Source organism: Pan troglodytes, chromosome 17 (assembly GCF_028858775.2).
Source record: "Pan troglodytes isolate AG18354 chromosome 17, NHGRI_mPanTro3-v2.0_pri, whole genome shotgun sequence".
NCBI lineage: Eukaryota > Metazoa > Chordata > Mammalia > Primates > Hominidae > Pan > Pan troglodytes.
Genome location: NC_072415.2, coordinates 66,878,273 through 66,896,644, shown reverse-complemented (window position 1 = coordinate 66,896,644; position 18,372 = coordinate 66,878,273). Strand labels below are relative to the sequence as shown.

Genomic DNA, 18,372 nt, shown 5'->3' with positions numbered 1-18,372 from the left:
TATTCACTATAAAATGCTTAATGTTATATAAATTTCATTTCAATAAATCAAAATCCTTCAATATCTCAACTAATTCCCAAGCTATGTTTTCACTTATTTTTCCCTTATGTTTCTTCTTAAATTCACTAATAATGATTTGACAAAGTGGCATTTTAATATACTAATCAAAATCAGAGGTAATAAAACCTGTTTAAAATTTTTCAATAGCAAATTATTAAACAGATTCAGCTTGTGACATTTTTACTTAAACTTGTTGGTGATTACAGCTGATGAGAAACATTAATAAATCCAATAACATTTTTCTACACGGCCATTTTGAAATGTCAGCTATTGCTAATCAATACACTTCTGACTGGTCACAATGGCTCACAAAATGGTCACAATGACTAATTTTGAGATCTCTTTACAAGTCATAACCATAAAAAGCTTTATCTGAATAGTTGCTAGTTTTGTGTGTTCATCCTTTCTCACCATCGAAAGAGCCAATTATATTGACAGCAATGGTCACATTTGTTTTTCAAATGCAAATGGTTAAAATGTGAGTGACTTTTAGATTAACCTTCCCAAATTAAATTGCATCTTAACTGCACTGACATCTGTCATTCAAACAGATGTCAGCTCATAAACTTGACAAAGGACAAATTGTTTACACGTTTGTTGTGTGACAGATGTTTATCAGTCACAGCTCTGAGAAGTCATCTTTGAATATAAGATATTCAATGAGTGATTTTTGTTAAACTGTAAAAATATGCAGAAGAATTAATACACTAATAATTATCCTATTAAAATGACAAAAAGGTATTACTGAAAATGCTGTTAAATTATTTTAATTTGAAGTTATATGCCAATATAAAAATTCCCGTTGACTAATGGACTATCTTTTTAGAAGTTTTAGTTGAAAGGCTTCTTTCAAATAATGAAAATCATTACAAAGCATCAATCAAGTAAAATAAAATCATCCTTTGTGTTCATATTATCTTCTTTTATTGATAATTTTATGGAAAATAGATGAAAATAGATGCAAGAAAGAATGAATATTTTCATATTCAGCATTTGGAGAGGTTAAGTCTGTTTCAGATTTCAAAAAAGCACGCATGTCTAGGGTTGACTGATATACAATAGCAATTGCTAGCATGATGATGGCTATTCAAAAAGTAGTTAAACGCAAATTAAAAACGTCTTTGATCTCTGTGTGACTGGCTGGTGAGGGAATCACATCCCAAAACATGTGCTGACAGGATCCGCCCTAACCCTCAGAAATGAGGCCCAGCAGGAGCCCTGTCCAGGGGCTGACTGGTGAGGCCCTACATTGTCAGCAACAGTGAGGTAGGGGCTGGTTGCTTGGGAGTGGCAGACAGTTTCATTTGTTGTATATTTTCACTCTTCACCAAAATTTAGGTGAATCCTGGCCAGACATGAGAGGAAAGTGGCCTTACTGCACCTGCCACATTTACTTCAAAAAGAACGAACTCCAGTTGGAAGAGAATAAGAAAATATCTGTGTAAGTTTGGTTCTAACCACTCAACAAAACATTGTAAGTAGTTTACATGACTACTTTGTACATGACTACAAAGCTTTCAATTAATCTTCACATTTTTCTTTTAATTTTCCTTAAAATTAAAACTAAACTCATAAAGCTTTAAAGAAAGCATCTCATATTCAAAGAAAATTATTCTTAGAAAAGCATAAAGTACACTTATACATCAGGTGCCTCACTTCATGAATCATATACAGTCAACTGCAAATATCTAAATATCAAGAAGAATCACAATTTTAATACCAGAGGAACCTGAATTTTTATTTTTTATCCCAAACCAACTTTTCTTAAAGTGATATTTAAATCTAATATAGTATGTGAATAATCTCATACCTACCTGTTTTACTATAACTTTTTGTCAACTTTAAAAACCTAGTAACATAAGACATAAGTTTTAAATCAAGAACTTATACATTCTTATAAATACTCCACCAATAAATATTTGTCACAAAAATGACAGCAGATGCAAAGCGAGCAAAATGAGTTTCACATACTATTGAGACATGTATAACTTCCTAATCTCCTTGACCAGATACTTACATATACCTACCCTATCCCACAACAATAATCCAGGCAATAACTCTCTAGGTGACCTCTGAAAATCCTGATGATGATTAATGCTGTTGCTTGCTAATTTAAAAACTGCATATTTCCAAAATTACTGCAACTCAAGGCACGTCAAGAATGTTTTAAAATCCCTTTATACACTTATAAGTTAGGTACAATACTACAAATGTAAATTATAGACCTACACTGTCCACTAATGCACATATTCTGATCTTAGTACAGCATCTGAAGAAATCTCTTATTAGAGTATTATTATTAACAAGATGAATAAATCTGAATTATGAACAAGATGAAGAACTAGTGAATCCTTCACTAGTTCTTAAGACATGGGAGGCATGTTTTTTGATATTCTAAAGAGGTCTCTATTCTACTCTCACATTTCATTGATATTTTGGTGTGGTATACCTTGTTCTACTTTAGAACATAGCCTCTTAAACACTGAGCTAATGAGACACTGCAAAAGGGTTACTTTATATTGAGTTGAAAAACCATATCTGGAGAGTGACGTCAGGGCTGATGAAAAGGTAGAGAAGATCCCTACCCTTGTGCTGCAGGAGTCTTACTGGGGCCTGCTCAGCAGTTAACTAGTCAACACAGACAACACAGAAGGCTTGTTCATCACATTCACAGAGGTCATAAAGCAGGGAGAAATAACTAATGCACTGAAAAAGATTCCAAGTCTGGATGATGGGCTCAAACCAATAAGATGGAAAGCAGAAAGAACAAATATCAAGCCCTGCTTCTAAACTGGGAAGACTTGAATTAATAGCACTTCATATAAAATCTGACATTTTAAACGATTCCACTTTTAGCAGACAAAAATGTGGGATGCCTTCTGAAGTAAACCAGTTTAATTTCAAAATTATACAGCACCCAGATAAAGGAAGAAAATAGTTGTGTAATACTTGCACTGGTCTGCTAGTGGGGGCATGGTCCATTCTGGGTACCACCTTCTAAGGAATATCACTGATAAAACATAGTACATACAAATGGAAGAGAGAAGGGTCTAGAAATCAGGTCACACGAGATATTGTTGAAGGACAAGGAGAAGACAAGGAGGGAGATCTCTTGCTCTATCACACAAACGAAACAAGCAAAATATGGAAGGAACGAAATTGCAAGCAGTGAGCCCCACAACTGGATAGGTGTGTATGTAGGGAGACTATTCTAAGGTAACCAACCCCCAGTGAGTCACATCGTTATACCACCCCTTGGCCTTGAGTAAAGGCAGGATCTGTGACTTACTACTAACCAGTGGACGACAGCAAAGTCATGGGAGGCCACTTCCACAATAAGATTACTTTGTACAGCACTCTCATGATTAGGTTTCAATCTATATACGACTCCACCTTGCTGTCACCTAGTAGAGAGATTGTTGTGCTGTCTTCAAAGATGCAAGCTGTTATGAAGGGAAATGCCTATGGATAGGGCCACATGGCAGGGAACTGAGGATGGCCTCTAGGAGCTGAGGACCTCAATCCTATAACTGCAAGGAACTGAATTGTGCCATTAAGAATGTGAGATTGGAAGGGGACCAAAAGCCTCAGATAAGACTTAGCCATGGTTAATGCCTTGATTGAAGCCTTTTGTGTCCTAGAGCAGAGGACATAGCTAAGCTGAACCCAGATTCCCTAACCCATGGAAACTATGAGATAACAAATGTGGGTATTTTAAACTACATTTGTGCTAATTTATTATGTAGCAATAGGAAAATTAATACAGTGTGTAAGCAAAAGTTCGGTAACCTTTATGTTCAGTGATGTGGTATGAAGGATTCTTTGCGATGGGAAAGATTGGTCTAGAATATAAAATCTAGTTACCAGATTATGAATAAGTCTTTCCAACTTTAAGATACTATATAGCAAAATGAGGTGGGGGTTAAAGAAGAGATTTTTATATGGCACATGAATGACACTAATATTCTCTACACCAAATTCATAAAAACCCACTTATACAACATAATTTAACTGACGTTTGTAACGCAGACATTCATTTTATTGGAATGTTTTATTTAATACTAGGTACCAATTAGCTTATATTAATTATAAACCTAGAGGACTTTAGATATTTAGAATGCTTTATTTTTTATTATACTTTAAGTTCTGGGATACATGTACAGAACATGCAGGTTTGTTACATAGGTTACATCAACCCCTCATCTACATTAGGTATTTCTCCTAATGCTATTCCTCCCATAGTCCCATAGTCCCATATTTTCACATAGTCCCATATTTCTTGGAGGCTTTGTTCATTCCTTTTCATTCTTTTTTCTCTAATCTTGCCTTCACAATTTATTTCATTAAGTTGATCTTCAATCTCTGATATGCTTTCTTCCGCTTGATCAATTCTGCTACTAATACTTGTGTACGCTTCACGAAGTTCTCGTGCTGTGTTTTTCAGTTCCATCAGGTCGTTTATGTTCTTCTCTAAACTGGTTATTCTAGTTAGCAGTTCCTGTAACCTTTTATCAAGGTTCTTAGCTTCCTTGTATTGGGTTAGAACACGCTCCTTTAGGTTCAAGGAGTTTGTTATTACCCACCTTCTGAAGCCTACTTCTGTCTCTTCGTCAAACTCATTCTCTGTCTGGTTTTGTTCCGTTGCTGGTGAGGAGTTGTGATCCTTTGGAGGAGAAGAGGCATTCTGGTTTTAGGAATTTTCAGCCTTTTTGTGCTGGTTTTTCCTCATCTTCATGGATTTATCTACTTTGGTGTTTTCTGTTGGTGACCTTCAGATGGGGTTTTTGTGTGGGTGTTCTTTTTGTTGATGTTGATGCTTATTCCTTTCTGTTAGTTTTCCTTCTAACAGGCCCCTCTTCTGTAGGTCTGCTGGAGTTTGCTGGAGGTCCACTCCAGACCCTGTTTGCCCAGGTATCACCAGTGGAGACTGCAGAACAGCAAACATTGCTGCTTTATCCTTTCTCTGGAAGCTTCGTCGCAGAGGGGCACCTGCCAGATGCCAGCCAGAGCTCTCCTGTATGAGGTGTCTGGTGACCCCTGCTGGGAGGTATCTCCCAGTCAGGAGGCACAGGAGTCAGGGACCCACTTGAGGAGGCAGTCTGTCCCTTAGCAGAGCTCTAGCGCTGTGCTGGGAGATCTGCTGCTCTCTTCAGAGCCAGCAGGCAGGAACGTTTAAGTCTGCTGAAGCTGCAACCACAGCTGCCCCTTCCCCCGGGTGCTCTGTCCCAAGGAGATGGGAGTTTTATCTAAAGTCTCTGAGTGGGGCTGCTGCTTTTCTTTCAGAGATGCCCTGCCCAGAGAAGAGGAATCTAGAGAGGCAGTCTTTCTACAGTGGCTTTGTGGCGCTGCGGTGGGCTCTGCCCAGTCCAAGCTTCCGGAAGCTTTGTTTACACCGTGAGAGGAAAACCGCCTACTCAAGCCTCAGTAATGGCAGACACCCCTGCCCCCACCAAGCTCAAGCATTCCAGGTTGACCTCAGACTGCTGTGCTGGCAGTGAGAATTTCAAGCCTGTGGATCTTAGCTTGCTGGGCTCTGTGGGGGTGGGAACTGCTGAGCAAGATCACTCGGCTCCCTGGCTTCAGCCCTCTTTCCAGGCGAGTGAATGGTTCTGATGTGCTGATGTTCCAGGTGCCACTGGGGTATGAAAAAAAAAAAACTCCTGCAGCTAGCTTGGTGTCCGCGCAAACAGCCACCCAGTTTTGTGCTTGAAACCCAGGTCCCTGGTGGTGTAGGCACACGAGGGAATCTCCTGATCTGCAGGTTGCGAAGACCATGGGAAAAGCATAGCATCTGGGTTGGACAGCACTGTCCCTCATGGCACAGTCCCTCAGGGCTTCCTTTGGCTAGGGGAGGGAGTTCCCCAACCCCTTGTGTTTCCTGGATGAGATGACGCCTCACCCAGCTTCTGCTCACCGTCCATGGGCTGCACCCACTGTCCTAACCAGTCTCAGTGAGATGAACCGGGTACCTCAGTTGGAAACGCAGAAATCACCCACCTTCTGGGTTGGTCTCGCTAGGAGCTGCAGATGGGAGCTGTTCCTATTTGGCCATCTTCAGAATGTTTTAAATAAATATAAACAAATGCCATTTCAAGCACTTGCACTACCTTTGTTCGGGCCCCTGCCAGCTGGAACCTAGACCACTGCTTACCCCCACTTGACCCAGCATCATTCCCCAGTATTTTCAGCATCTATTGTCAGAGTGGTCTAGACTCTTTATTCATTCCAGCTAGTCCCCTGAATATGAGTAAAGCAGCTCAGCCAACAAACAGAGCCTTTCATCATCTGGCCTGCCTTTAGCATCCCCTCTTGTTAGTCCTGACCCTGTTCCCACTCTATACACATTCACAGGGAACCACTTACTCTTCCTCCCAAATGGCTGTACCACCTCTTGCTCTCTCTCCCTCCCAGGATTTGACTCTTTCTGGAAATTCTTTCACTCTCCCCTTTTTCCTAGCTAATTTCTTGAAGTTCAAAGATGCTCAGACGGTGTATCATGAACTCCTACAGGGACTCTCCCAGGCTGGGTTGATGTACAAAGTTTAGTCTGGCTACACTGAAGATCATGCTTCTACAGTGGCAGTCATCTGTCAGATATCCCACTAAGCTGCACAGAGTGAATACCACATCCTGCATATCAGTAAAAAGTGTGCTAGAGGAGGTCAGGAGTTCAAGACCAGCCTGACCAACATGTAGAGACCCCATCTCTACTAAAAATATAAAAATTAGCTGTGCATGGTGGCACAGTGCTTGTAATCCCAGCTATTCAGGAGGCTGAGGCAGGAGAATCGCTTGAACCCAGGAGACAGAGGTTGCAGTGAGCCGAGATTGTGCCACTGCACTCCAGCCTGGGTGACAGAGTGAGACTCCATCTCAAAAAAAAGTGTGCTGGGACAGCAAGCCAGACCCACTGAAAGATCACTTGTTTAAGGGAATCTGCCAAAACTTCCACACAAATATATCTGAATGAGTCAGACACCCTTAGTATCACAAGTATCGAGGATGTATAGTGCAGCGCCCAGAGGTGATCTAGAGGTAGCACCATGATGGTAATTATTACTAGTGACACGCTGAACTGGGCTGTATGGCCGGAATTTTCTTAACAGACCTTTTCCTATTTTTTAGAAGTCCTCTTCCCTAATTCCTAAGTCAATTGATAAATTCATCATGAGAAAATAATGAGGAGGGCATTAGCAATGATGCTTGAGCAAGTTTGACAGTAGTGAGTAATGGCAAACCAAATTTTAAAAAAATTCATCATGAAGAATAGCTTTCCATGAACAGAAGAATGACCCCTTCTATTGTGTGCTGCGTGTAGTGAAAACCCATAAGAGTATAAATGTCATTTTATGATGAATCGTATACATTTTACACCAAAACATCAAAATTATTTTAGATGATGAAGGGCAACAAAATCAACGCAACTGAAACACTGTGATAAAATTCAAGAGTGTGGTAAACTCAGGGCACCTGTACTGCTTCTCACTTCTTCTAAGTGCTCCCAAATCATATTTAACAATTCGCTGCAGACTTCTGGTATATGTGGACAGTACACTAACCAATTTAGAGCTGCTTGGATCCAATATTCCCCATTTTTTAAAAAACAAAGACTTGTTGGACATTTGACTTTAGAAAACCCTGTGTTGTTATTTTCTAACTTTTCAATTTTAGACTTATCTATTTTTAAACTTATGATCCTCCACTACGGTCAATAAAAATTGGGTTCTCCTTTACATAAACACAACTTGCATACATCACATACACACGCCACATTCACACATTCACATCACATACACACACCACATTCACACGCTTTCTCCTGCCTTCTTCCTCCTATGCCTCCCAATTTATATCACAGTTCTTAATAAAATTATATCATAATTAAGGTTGATAGTTTCACAATCTGTGCATGTTATTCATAACTCAATCATGTGGTTTTTGATAACTTTATCAGCACTGCTTTTTTTCCCTCCTTGCAGTCAATAACTGTCTTTTGTTATTTACTTGGTTCTCTTTATATTTCAATAATTTATCCCCAACTTCTCACCCAGAAGTGTAAATCTGTTATACAAGGGAGTAGATTCGGGAGCAGAAATCAAGCCTACCCTGGAAAATGGAACAGTTAGAACTTGCCAAATATTCGGAACATAAGGAAACTTATTAAACCCATACAGTCACTGAGACTTTCCACATGGGGAGGCGGTGCTGGACTTTGCAGCCTAAATGCTTCTCTCTCAGATTTCACTTTTCCAAGTAACCCTCAGGGTGGCTAGGCTTCTGAGGGTTACAGTCCTGTTTTATTTTGTGTGTGTGTGTGGTAGGGGGAGGTTGGGGTTTGTTTATTATTATTATTTTTTTTTACAGAAGGCCTCCCTCTGTCACCCAGGCTGGAGTGCAGTGGTGCAATCATAGTGATCATTTTGTCTCAGGCTCCCAAGTAGCTGGGACTACAGGTGCACACCACCACACTCAGCTAATTTTTTTTTTTTTTTTTGGAGAGGTGAAGTTTCACTATGTTGCCGCGGGCTAATCTTGAACCCCTGGTCTGAAGCTATCCTCCTATGTGAGCCACTGTGCTCAGCCCTGAGCAGCACGTTCCTAAGGGATGTTGCCTAAAACAATGAGATGGGGGTTTGAAAGTATCAAGGGGCAAGACAGGTTTTATAAGGGTTATATAAAGGGTTATATAAAGATTATCTGGATCACTAGATCCTCGGCTTCCTCTTTCTTGCTTTACTTCCTCAATTTTGGAGGCACACATCCTCCACTAGCTCTTAAGACATAGGAGGCATATTTTTTGATAACCTGCATTTCTAAAACTGTCTATATTCTACTCTCACATTTAGTTGAATTTTGGTGTGGTGCACCTTGCTCTGTTTTTGAACACACCCTCCTAAAAACTGAGCTGATGACAAACCATCCTTTGCGAGTATGAAAGTTATATTAAATGTTTCCCCTTTTTTCTTTCTCGGCAAGACTATTTAATGATAGTATGGTGAAGATCCTCTTTTAACCTTCAGGTTTTAAAAAATATTTTAATTAATATTTAATATTTTAAGGTATCTTTCTCCATGGACCATATCCGTCTTGTCTATTATTTTCCAAACATGTTTTCTAAAGTCTAGTAATGACTGTCAACTAAATGGCCACATCAGAACATTCGGAAAGCTTGTCTCCATTATCTCTCCTTTTTACCCCTCACTTCACCACTGGCTGAACTCAGCTATGCATATGCAAATTAACTCTTCCTCAGCTACTTTTTCTTTTAAAGCTGCAGTTATGTCTGTTTCGTCAAATAATTCACCTTCATGGTCAAATTCAACTCAGACAATAAATGTGATAAAAGAAATCAATATAAAAGTGTTTAAGAAAATATAATTTATCAATATTTCATGAGGCAACTTTTATAAATTTGTGAAAATTTGAAGTGGTAGTTTGGATATGGCTTATTTCTTGATCTGTAAAGTATAAATGTTTCTAGCAAGTTTATATCCTTGTAAAGGATAGTCAAACTACCTAGAATAAACACCACTAAGTCACTCAAAACTGATTTATAAATGATGTTAGTTATCAACCATTTATGTTATTAAAGCAAATCACTTAAGGATGATGGTGGAAATGAGAAGGGAAGCGAGGCAAGAAACCTATCATATTTACTGAGCACTTACTATGCTCCAGTTTTTCTGCTAAAAACATTCCATGCATCATCTCATTTAATCCTCAAGACAATCCTTTTTGTTTTTTGCTGTTTTTTTTAAATTTTTCATTTTTGTGGGTATATAGTAGGTGCATATATTTATGGGGTACATGAGATATTCCAATACAGGCATACAATTTGTAATAATCACATCATGGGAAATGGAATATCCATCTTCTCAAGCATTTATCCTCCATGTTATCAACAATCCAATTACACTCTTTTACTTATCTTTAAATGTACAACTAAATTATTTTGACTATAGTCACCCTGTTGTTCTATCAAATAATAGGTCTTATTCATTCTTTCTACCTATCTTTGTACCCATTAACCACCCCTCCCCCAACCCCCACTACCCTTCCCAGCCTCTGGTAGGCTCTCTACCCTCCTTCTACTCTCTATGTCCATGAGTTCAATTGCTTTGATTTTTACATCCCATAAATGAGAACAGGCGACGTTTGTCTTTCTGTGCCTGCCTGATTTCACTTAACAGAATGATCTCCAGTTCCACCTAGGTTGTTGTAAATGACTGGTCTCATTCTTTTTTATGGCTGAATAGTACTCCATTGCTCCATTGTGATTATGTCCCACATTTTCTGTAGCCATTCATCTGTCTCATAATAACCTTATTATCCTCATATTTCAGGTGAGAGAATTGAGGCTTAGCACAGTCAAGTAACTCAAATAAGGGCATACAATGAACAAGTAAGGAAGCTGTCCTTACAGTCTGTCTGCTCTGGGCAAGGCCATTCTTCTTCTCACTCCCTCCAAAGCTAATTATTTCTAAGTCTGTAAACTAACAGCTTGAGCTTGGAAGCTTTTCCCATGTCTCTCCACCTCTGCAATAAGCGCAGGCTTACCTCTTACATAACTCCTACCCTTAACTAAGCTCAGTACTCTGAATTCTCCCAGCTACAGAGAATATGCACATATATGTCATCTGTGCACTTGCGTGCAGACATATTTAAAATTTGATCGCCTTCTCATCTAGAGGCTTGCTTTATTAAATCCCCCATAGAATGTGCTGATAGAAGACATAAGGCACTTATTCATGTTTTATTGAATAAAATTGAATATTCCTTATACTCCTTTTCAGTGGTACTAACCACACTGAAAAAATACATTTACAGAAAGGGTAAACAAAGAAAGAGTAGCTGGTTCCGATTCCCTGAATCCTTTCACACTGGATTTAATTCATCCATCTTTATTTAGGATAAATAGTTATAACAAAAAAGATGAGAAAATACTCTCAATATTTATCCTACCTATGAGTGAGGACTCCTCTTTCTAGTATGTCACGTGAGGAGAAAATACATTCAGGTTTATGGCTATCTTCACTTCAAATATTAAATATTACCTTTCATTTGTAATTTAAAACTTCAAATTAAGAGCAAAAGCTTTTACATTTGCAAGTGACTTTAAACCAAGAAATCATGGGGAAACTCACAGATGATAGTAAATTTAATTATCTTTTTGTGTATTAAAAATGACTATGAAGTATCAGGAAGAAGGAGTCTTCAGAACCCGACATCCATTTTAAAACCTGTTTTTCCCCTTTAACATGGTTTGCACAGTAAAAGCAATCATTCACAGGTATGACATAGAGTCTGTGAATTATGAGACATTGTTGTCATTACTTTTGTGAATTACAACTTTTGGTCATATGGGTTTGATATCAATTATAAGGGCAATTCATGTAATATACAGATATATAATAGTGTGCCACAATCTAATGCAATTCATTCTTATCCATGAGGTATTATTACACAGCTCACAAAAGGCCAAACTTTAAGTTCATCCTGAAGGTTATTCACTCACAAGGATGGCTTCCCTCTACCACCCACCTGCCCTCCCCCAACCCCGATGCAGCATCTACATTATTATCCAACTAAGTATTTCTGCTTTTTTCCTGTTTGGTCTAAATTTAGCAAAAGAAATCTATAATAGTTAATGTGAAACTCAAAACTTAAGGCTTTCTGATCTAATACTGTTTATGTGTTGGTGTATTTATGTGTGTGGTTTTATATGAACATGAAGTAGAAATTCTAGTTTATCTAGACAATACATAAAATTATCTTCATATACTGAATTTCTATGTTTCTCTCTTAAGAAAACAGGAAGTATTTTCTTCACATTTCAAACATTTCCTTGTACTAGACAAAAAGTTAAGCTATATTAAAAATTAAAATAGAAATTTCTATATATCACAAAAAGAAAATGACAAGTCATAATATATGTGTTTCTTTTTTCTCTTGTAAGGTTTATAAATGACTTGATTTTTTAAAAATTACTTCAATTTAAAAGCACAAGATCTAGAAGCAATAGCCCAGCTTCAAATCCTGACTTTGTCATTTCCTATCTGTGGCTTTTATGTGGCAAGTAACTTTACCATTCTGTGCCTCATTTTCTTCTCCTGTAAAACGGAAGCAATAATGAAGGCATCACATGAATTGTGTGAGGATTTAAAAGAGCATAGAGCCAGTCTGACACATATTAAGTACTCAACAAATGCTGCTAAGTCATTGAGATAGTTATTACTTTAAGTTCTTGATTTTGCAATGTGTTCTTTTACATAAGTTTGCAAAGATGGTGTTAATTACTATTTATTTGCTCAAACCCCTTGCAGAAATATTACATGCAAACAACCTTTACATGCACACACAAAAAATAAAAGTGCCCTTATTGGAAAATAGTATTATGAAAGATTTGGTGCCAAGGCAACAGTTGATTAAAGACTCTGGCTTTTGCTGACAGAATCCATCCTAGAAACGAGGAGGCACAGTTACCAGAGCAAGGAAGAAAAGGGTGACTGAAGAGGCAGCAACCAAATAGGGATTCCCAGACTGTGAAGAAACTGGGATCATCATCCACAAGTACATCTCCACTGTCTACCAAACCTGCAAGGGCCAAGGCAGACCACAGAAAGGGGATTCTCTGAGAATTCTATCAGGTCTAGTTCTCTGCTCGTGCAATTCCAATAGCACATCCCAACTTCCACCTGCTCATTAAGACAAGTTACAAAGCACATTTGTTCCAGGTTTTTGTTCTCCTATCTTTTCTTATTTAAATCTATGTATCACATCCTTCTCCTAATTTTGAACACGTATTATTTTCCAAGAGAAAAAGATAAACTTTTAAACAGAAACAATAGTGACTAACTCGGTAGAGCTAATTGTGTTCTTAGATGTGTTCCCAGTCTCATTTTCATAATATCAAGAGATAATTTATCTACAAATAAGCCTACATCACCTCACTAATGTGTTACCAAGATGTTTTGAGTCATTTAAATAGCCACTAAGAAGATGGGCACGGAGGTTAAGGAGATATAAACTATGTAAGTATAGGAAGGATACAGCAAATGTGTTTAAGTAAATACACAGTGTATAAGGAGTGCTGCTGGAAATATGAGTAACCTTATGGATTAATTCAACCATTCATTCAATAAACATTTATTGAGAAGATGCTATGTACCAGCTATTCTAGTGCTAGACATACAAGAAGGTAAAAGTCACATGCCCACATGACTCAGAAAGCGCAAGTGAAATGATCACTTAACAAAATTACAGATGTCATTATTGCTACATATTATTAAGCTGCAAGAGCAGAAGTGTGTACAATGAACAGGGAGATATTATATAAGAAGGGTCCAGATAGGATCCATGAAGATGATGACACTCAAGCTGAATTTGAGGGGAATTCTTGGAATTTCATCCCATATGTCAGAGTTAAGAGCATGTCAGTCAGATGGAGGGGCACACGCAAAGTATGAATCACAAAATAGCAGGATACTCTGGGGAACAAAGTTAGGTACTGCTTTAGCTGATGACATCAGAGATATAAGTCAGCCCTTGAAGAACCCTAGATATCTCGCCAAGGTATTTAGATTTGGAGCTATATTCAATGCGACATTAAGTAGCTGTTAATGAGGGTGAAGGGTGATGAACTGGCTTCTTAAACTCTCAGAGTCATGGAAGACATGATCTGGATGAGAACAAGAGAATGAAGACAGGGAGATGGTTGCAGGAAAATGCAACGATAATCTGAAGAAGAAAAAATGCAAGGCTGGATCTAGGTATTCTCTGTGGAAACAGAGAAGACAAAAACCACTGAGAGATATTTAAGAGGCACATTTTACAAGAACTTACACCAACCATATGTGGATATTGTTAAAAAGTGGGAAAGCCAGGATTATCCTTGGACTTCAAGTTTGAGATGTCAGGTCATTAACGGCACCATTAGTGATGTGCCTTTAACTGAGGTATACATATGAAAGAAGGTGAGGTTTAGGAAGAAACATAGCTCCTTTTTTGTTTTTTGTTTGTTTGAGAGACGGAGTCTTGCTCTGTCGCCCAGGCTGGAGCGCAGTGACGTGATCTCAGCTCACTGCAACCTCCGCCTCCTGGGTTCAAGCGATTCTCCTGCCTCATCTTCCCAAGTAGCTGGGATTAAAGGCACCTGCCACCACTACGAATACAAATAATTTTTGTATTTTTTAGTAGAGATGGGTTTATACTATATGTTGGCCAGGCTGGTCTCGAACTCCTGACCTCAGGTGATCCGCAGGCCTCGGCCTCCCAAAGTGCTGAGATTACAGGCACTAGCCACCGAACTGGCCTATAGCTCCTTTTGCACTTGGTATTTAGGTATCTACAGGACATTCAGGCAGGAGGACATATGAATCTGATATTGAAAAGAGAAGGCTAGGTTGGAGATACAGATTTGATTGACAGTCATTAACATACAAGTTGTAGTTACCAAAGAACAGAAAAAGTAAATCACCCAGAGAGAAAATACGAGAAAAGAAAGTGTATCTCAGTTTTACACAGCATCATTTTTTTCTGTATTTTAATATTCATGTCAAAAACTTTCTCAAATACTGTATTTAGAAACATTCTACTTGTCCTTCAACACAAACTAAAGCTGAGCATTAAACACTAAACAAGAAAGAAATATTTTCATATACGGTTTCTTCTCCCAGATTATTTTTTAAAAAGGGCAAAAAGGTAAATTATTTGAAATGACATAGTTCACTCAGAAAACTATGAAATTTAAACTTTTATTTTTCTTAATATCTGTTTTCATGAAAACTGCAGAGTTAAAAAACAAAAACCATAGCTTTAGTAATTCATAATTACTAAGAGCCTTAATATAGTAAATTCATATATTTTGTAGTAGCTAACATTCTGAAGTCAAAAGCAAGGGTAGTGATAATTTAGAAGAAGTGACTTAAAATTCACATACATCTAAACTACTTTTTAGGCTGTTAAATATCAGTTAAAGAATGAGAAAGGCAGAGGGTGCGGGTGGAAGTCTCTTATTCTAGTTTACAAATTATACAGCCTCTGACTCCTGGCTAGGAAAGAACGTCTGGTTTCTGAATACATAATATGCCGTATTTTGTTCTTTGGAGCTTATCTGTACTTTAACAGGGTAAATTTCCTATCTTTCATTCAGAACAAATGTAAAAACATCTTATGAATAGGACCTTCAGTAAGTAAATGCACAAGTCAATATTTAGTCTCAGACTAGACGTCTTTTTCAGCTCTATTTTAAAATAGTAGAGATGTTGACTTTAGTATATAAACATTAATGTATCAGTTTTATACTGATGACTTCAAAAAGCTGGACACAACAATGAACATTTACACGTATGCAATAAACTGACAGTTTAGTAATGAAAAATACTTCTATTTATATTATTATGTTACAACAGTCCTAAATAATGTTTGAAAATTTAAAGAATGAATATGCGGTGATTTTTTTCCTAAAGGAGATAATCTCCTGGTCTAAATTTAGAATAACAAATTTGCATTTTAAATAATGGGACTAGATGGACACAGTAGCACACCTGTAGTACCAGCTACTCGGGAGTTTGAGGAGAGAGGATAGCGTGAGCCCAGTTTTTCCTTTGTTTTTATTGAGACAGAGTCTTGCTCTGTCACCCAGTCTGGAGTGCAGTGGTTCGAGCATGGCTCACTGCAGCCTCAACCTCCTGAGCTCAAGTGATCCTCCCAGCTCAGCCTCCCACCTAGCTGGGACCACAGGTGTGCACCATCACACCTAGCTCATTTTTAGTTTTTTTTTTTGTAGAGATAGGGTATCTCCCTGTTGTGTAGGATAGTCTCAAATGCCTGGCCTCAAGCAATCCTCCTGCCTTAGCTCTCCAAAGTGCTGGGATTATGGGTGTGAGCCACTATTCATGCCCAGCCAAACCCAAGAGTTTGAGACCAGCCTAGTCAACAGAGACCACATGCCAAAAAAAAAAAAAAAAAAAGGAGGGGTATGCAGGGGGAATAATGATGAGATTAGATATCCAGCAAAGTAACTACCTCTTATCATAAACAATCAAGGTAAACTGTGACATCATCTCATATTTCAAAAGAAAATGAAAATCTTCCAAAGTTTAATGTGTTACTTTGAGAATGTGAGGCAGTGCAGAGTAGGGCTTAAGACCACACATCAGCTTTGGAATCAGGTAGGACTCATTTTAATCCCAGATCTATTACTTGGTACATATGTGACCCTGTAAAAGTTATCTCTCTAAGCTTGTTTCCTCAACTACATATCTGGAAATATATTAGTATCTACTTCAAAGTAATTTCATAAGGCTCATGTGTAATGTGCTTGATAAAAGAAAGTTGTCAAGTGATATTACTTTTAACTTCTCTTACCCTTCTCTATTTTTTCTTCTTTCCATGGCAGCTCTCATCTTCTAATATACTGTATATTTATTTACTTCTTCTTCTTATTATTGTCTGCCTCCCTCCATGAAAATGTAAGCTCCACAAGGACAAGTGTGATTGCCTATTTTATTCAATGGCATATCCTAAACAGTATCTGGCACTAAAGTACTCAAAAATATTTACTGATTGAATGAGTAGATGACTACTGAGAGGATTACTACACACTATTAATGATACTATATAATATTACTTTTCATCATTACTACATCTTTTCATTTTCATTCAGTTATATAGACTTTTTTGAATGAAAGGTCAAATCATATGTTTTGGGACACTAGTTATCAATCATGTAAGTTTTTAAAGAAAGAATGATATTAATTTATTTGATTGTAAAAGGAGAACATAAGCTAGTCTCTAAGATTATACCTACAAAAAAAAATTGATTCTATAATCCAAGAAAAACAAAAGCACATTTATAGAAAACTTACATCAATTTACCGTAAGACAGGACATCTTCTCAGAAACTTAAAACCTTAAATCAGTAAAATACACAGCTGTAAAGAATTAGATTTAAAATATATGTCTGTACAACGTAACTGAGGGCAGGGGGAGGAGGGATACAGACACATGTAAGTTCTGTCAGCACTAAATACACAGGAATAGCAAAATACATTATTCTCTGCATCTATTAATGAGTAATGGGAAGATATATATTTGCCCCTGAATGAGTAATCAAAATGTAGCTAATTATAATTTAACAAAAAATGCATCAAAAAGTAAAATAAGTACAGTCGACCCACCCATTGGGATCCATGTATCATTGTTGCTTTTGTAGTTGAATCTGTCAACTGTGCTGCTGATCTAGTATCAAGGTGGTTTTTTTTTTTTTTTTTTTTTTGACAATGTCAGTGACTCTTGACCCTTTATCATCGTTTTTGGTCAGTTTGTGTCCTTGCTGTATTGAACAAGAGGTAAGACACCAAACTATGACCCTCAGAAGAATATAGGGACTTTCTTAAAGGCATACATGCAGGTTTGTGAATGAAACCCTTCCAAAATTCTGTTCAGCCTGCAATTAAGGTGAGGTTGTTTTTAGATGCAGTATTTAGAGGGTGTATCACTTCACCCTCAATCAGAATGCTATACTGTACCACGATAAAAGACACATAAAATTAACTAAGTCACAGGAAGGTCTCACTTAAGCAGATTATGATCAATCCAAAATTTCTTCTATGTACGTCAGCTTTAGTGAGATTTACTCCATTAGTATAATTATGACCTATTAATAACATACTATAAATAGGAAAGTGTTATTTATAAATGTCAGTTATATATCTACCTAGCAATTAAGTGATAATACTGGAAATAAAAGTATACATATAAAAGCAAACACACAGGTATACAGTACTATTCTTGTGACTCAGATTATAATCTAGAATCAACACTATTGTTTTGTTTTAAATTCTATTAAGCAGTTAAAACAGATTCTAAATATACAGAGTATTATAAATCCTAAAGCAACGTCATTGAAAAGTACATTTCCCATGCATATTGTAATAGGTTTTAATGTTGAATGTAATAAGTTTAATATTGAATGTAATAGGTTTGAATATTGAATAGGTTTTAATATGAAATAGGTTTTAATATTTTTCTACATAAAACAACATTAATCCGCCAAGATGGCTAATACGTCTATGATATATAATTTAAAACATATGGTTAAAGGAAAGAATTTGATGAACCTCAAGACAGAATGCTCAGTAAAACTGAGTATGTGTGTTGACCAAGGCACACTGGCATTACTCTGTAGAGCCGATCAATAGATATTAGCTTTAAAAAGAGAGATAGAGAAAGAAGCTGCAGCATATTTTTTAAATGACAGAGTGAAGATTTAAATTGTATCAATCAAGACCCAATTTTTTTTCCTCCTAG

At 37.3% G+C, this 18,372-nt stretch overlaps 1 protein-coding gene across 6 annotated transcripts in view; it reads right to left on the bottom strand.

Annotated features, from left to right (window-relative positions):
- WDR7 (WD repeat domain 7) overlaps positions 1-18,372 on the bottom strand; it is a 377,397-nt gene that overhangs the window by 192,180 nt on the left and 166,845 nt on the right. The gene's annotated exons all lie outside the window — the stretch shown is intronic.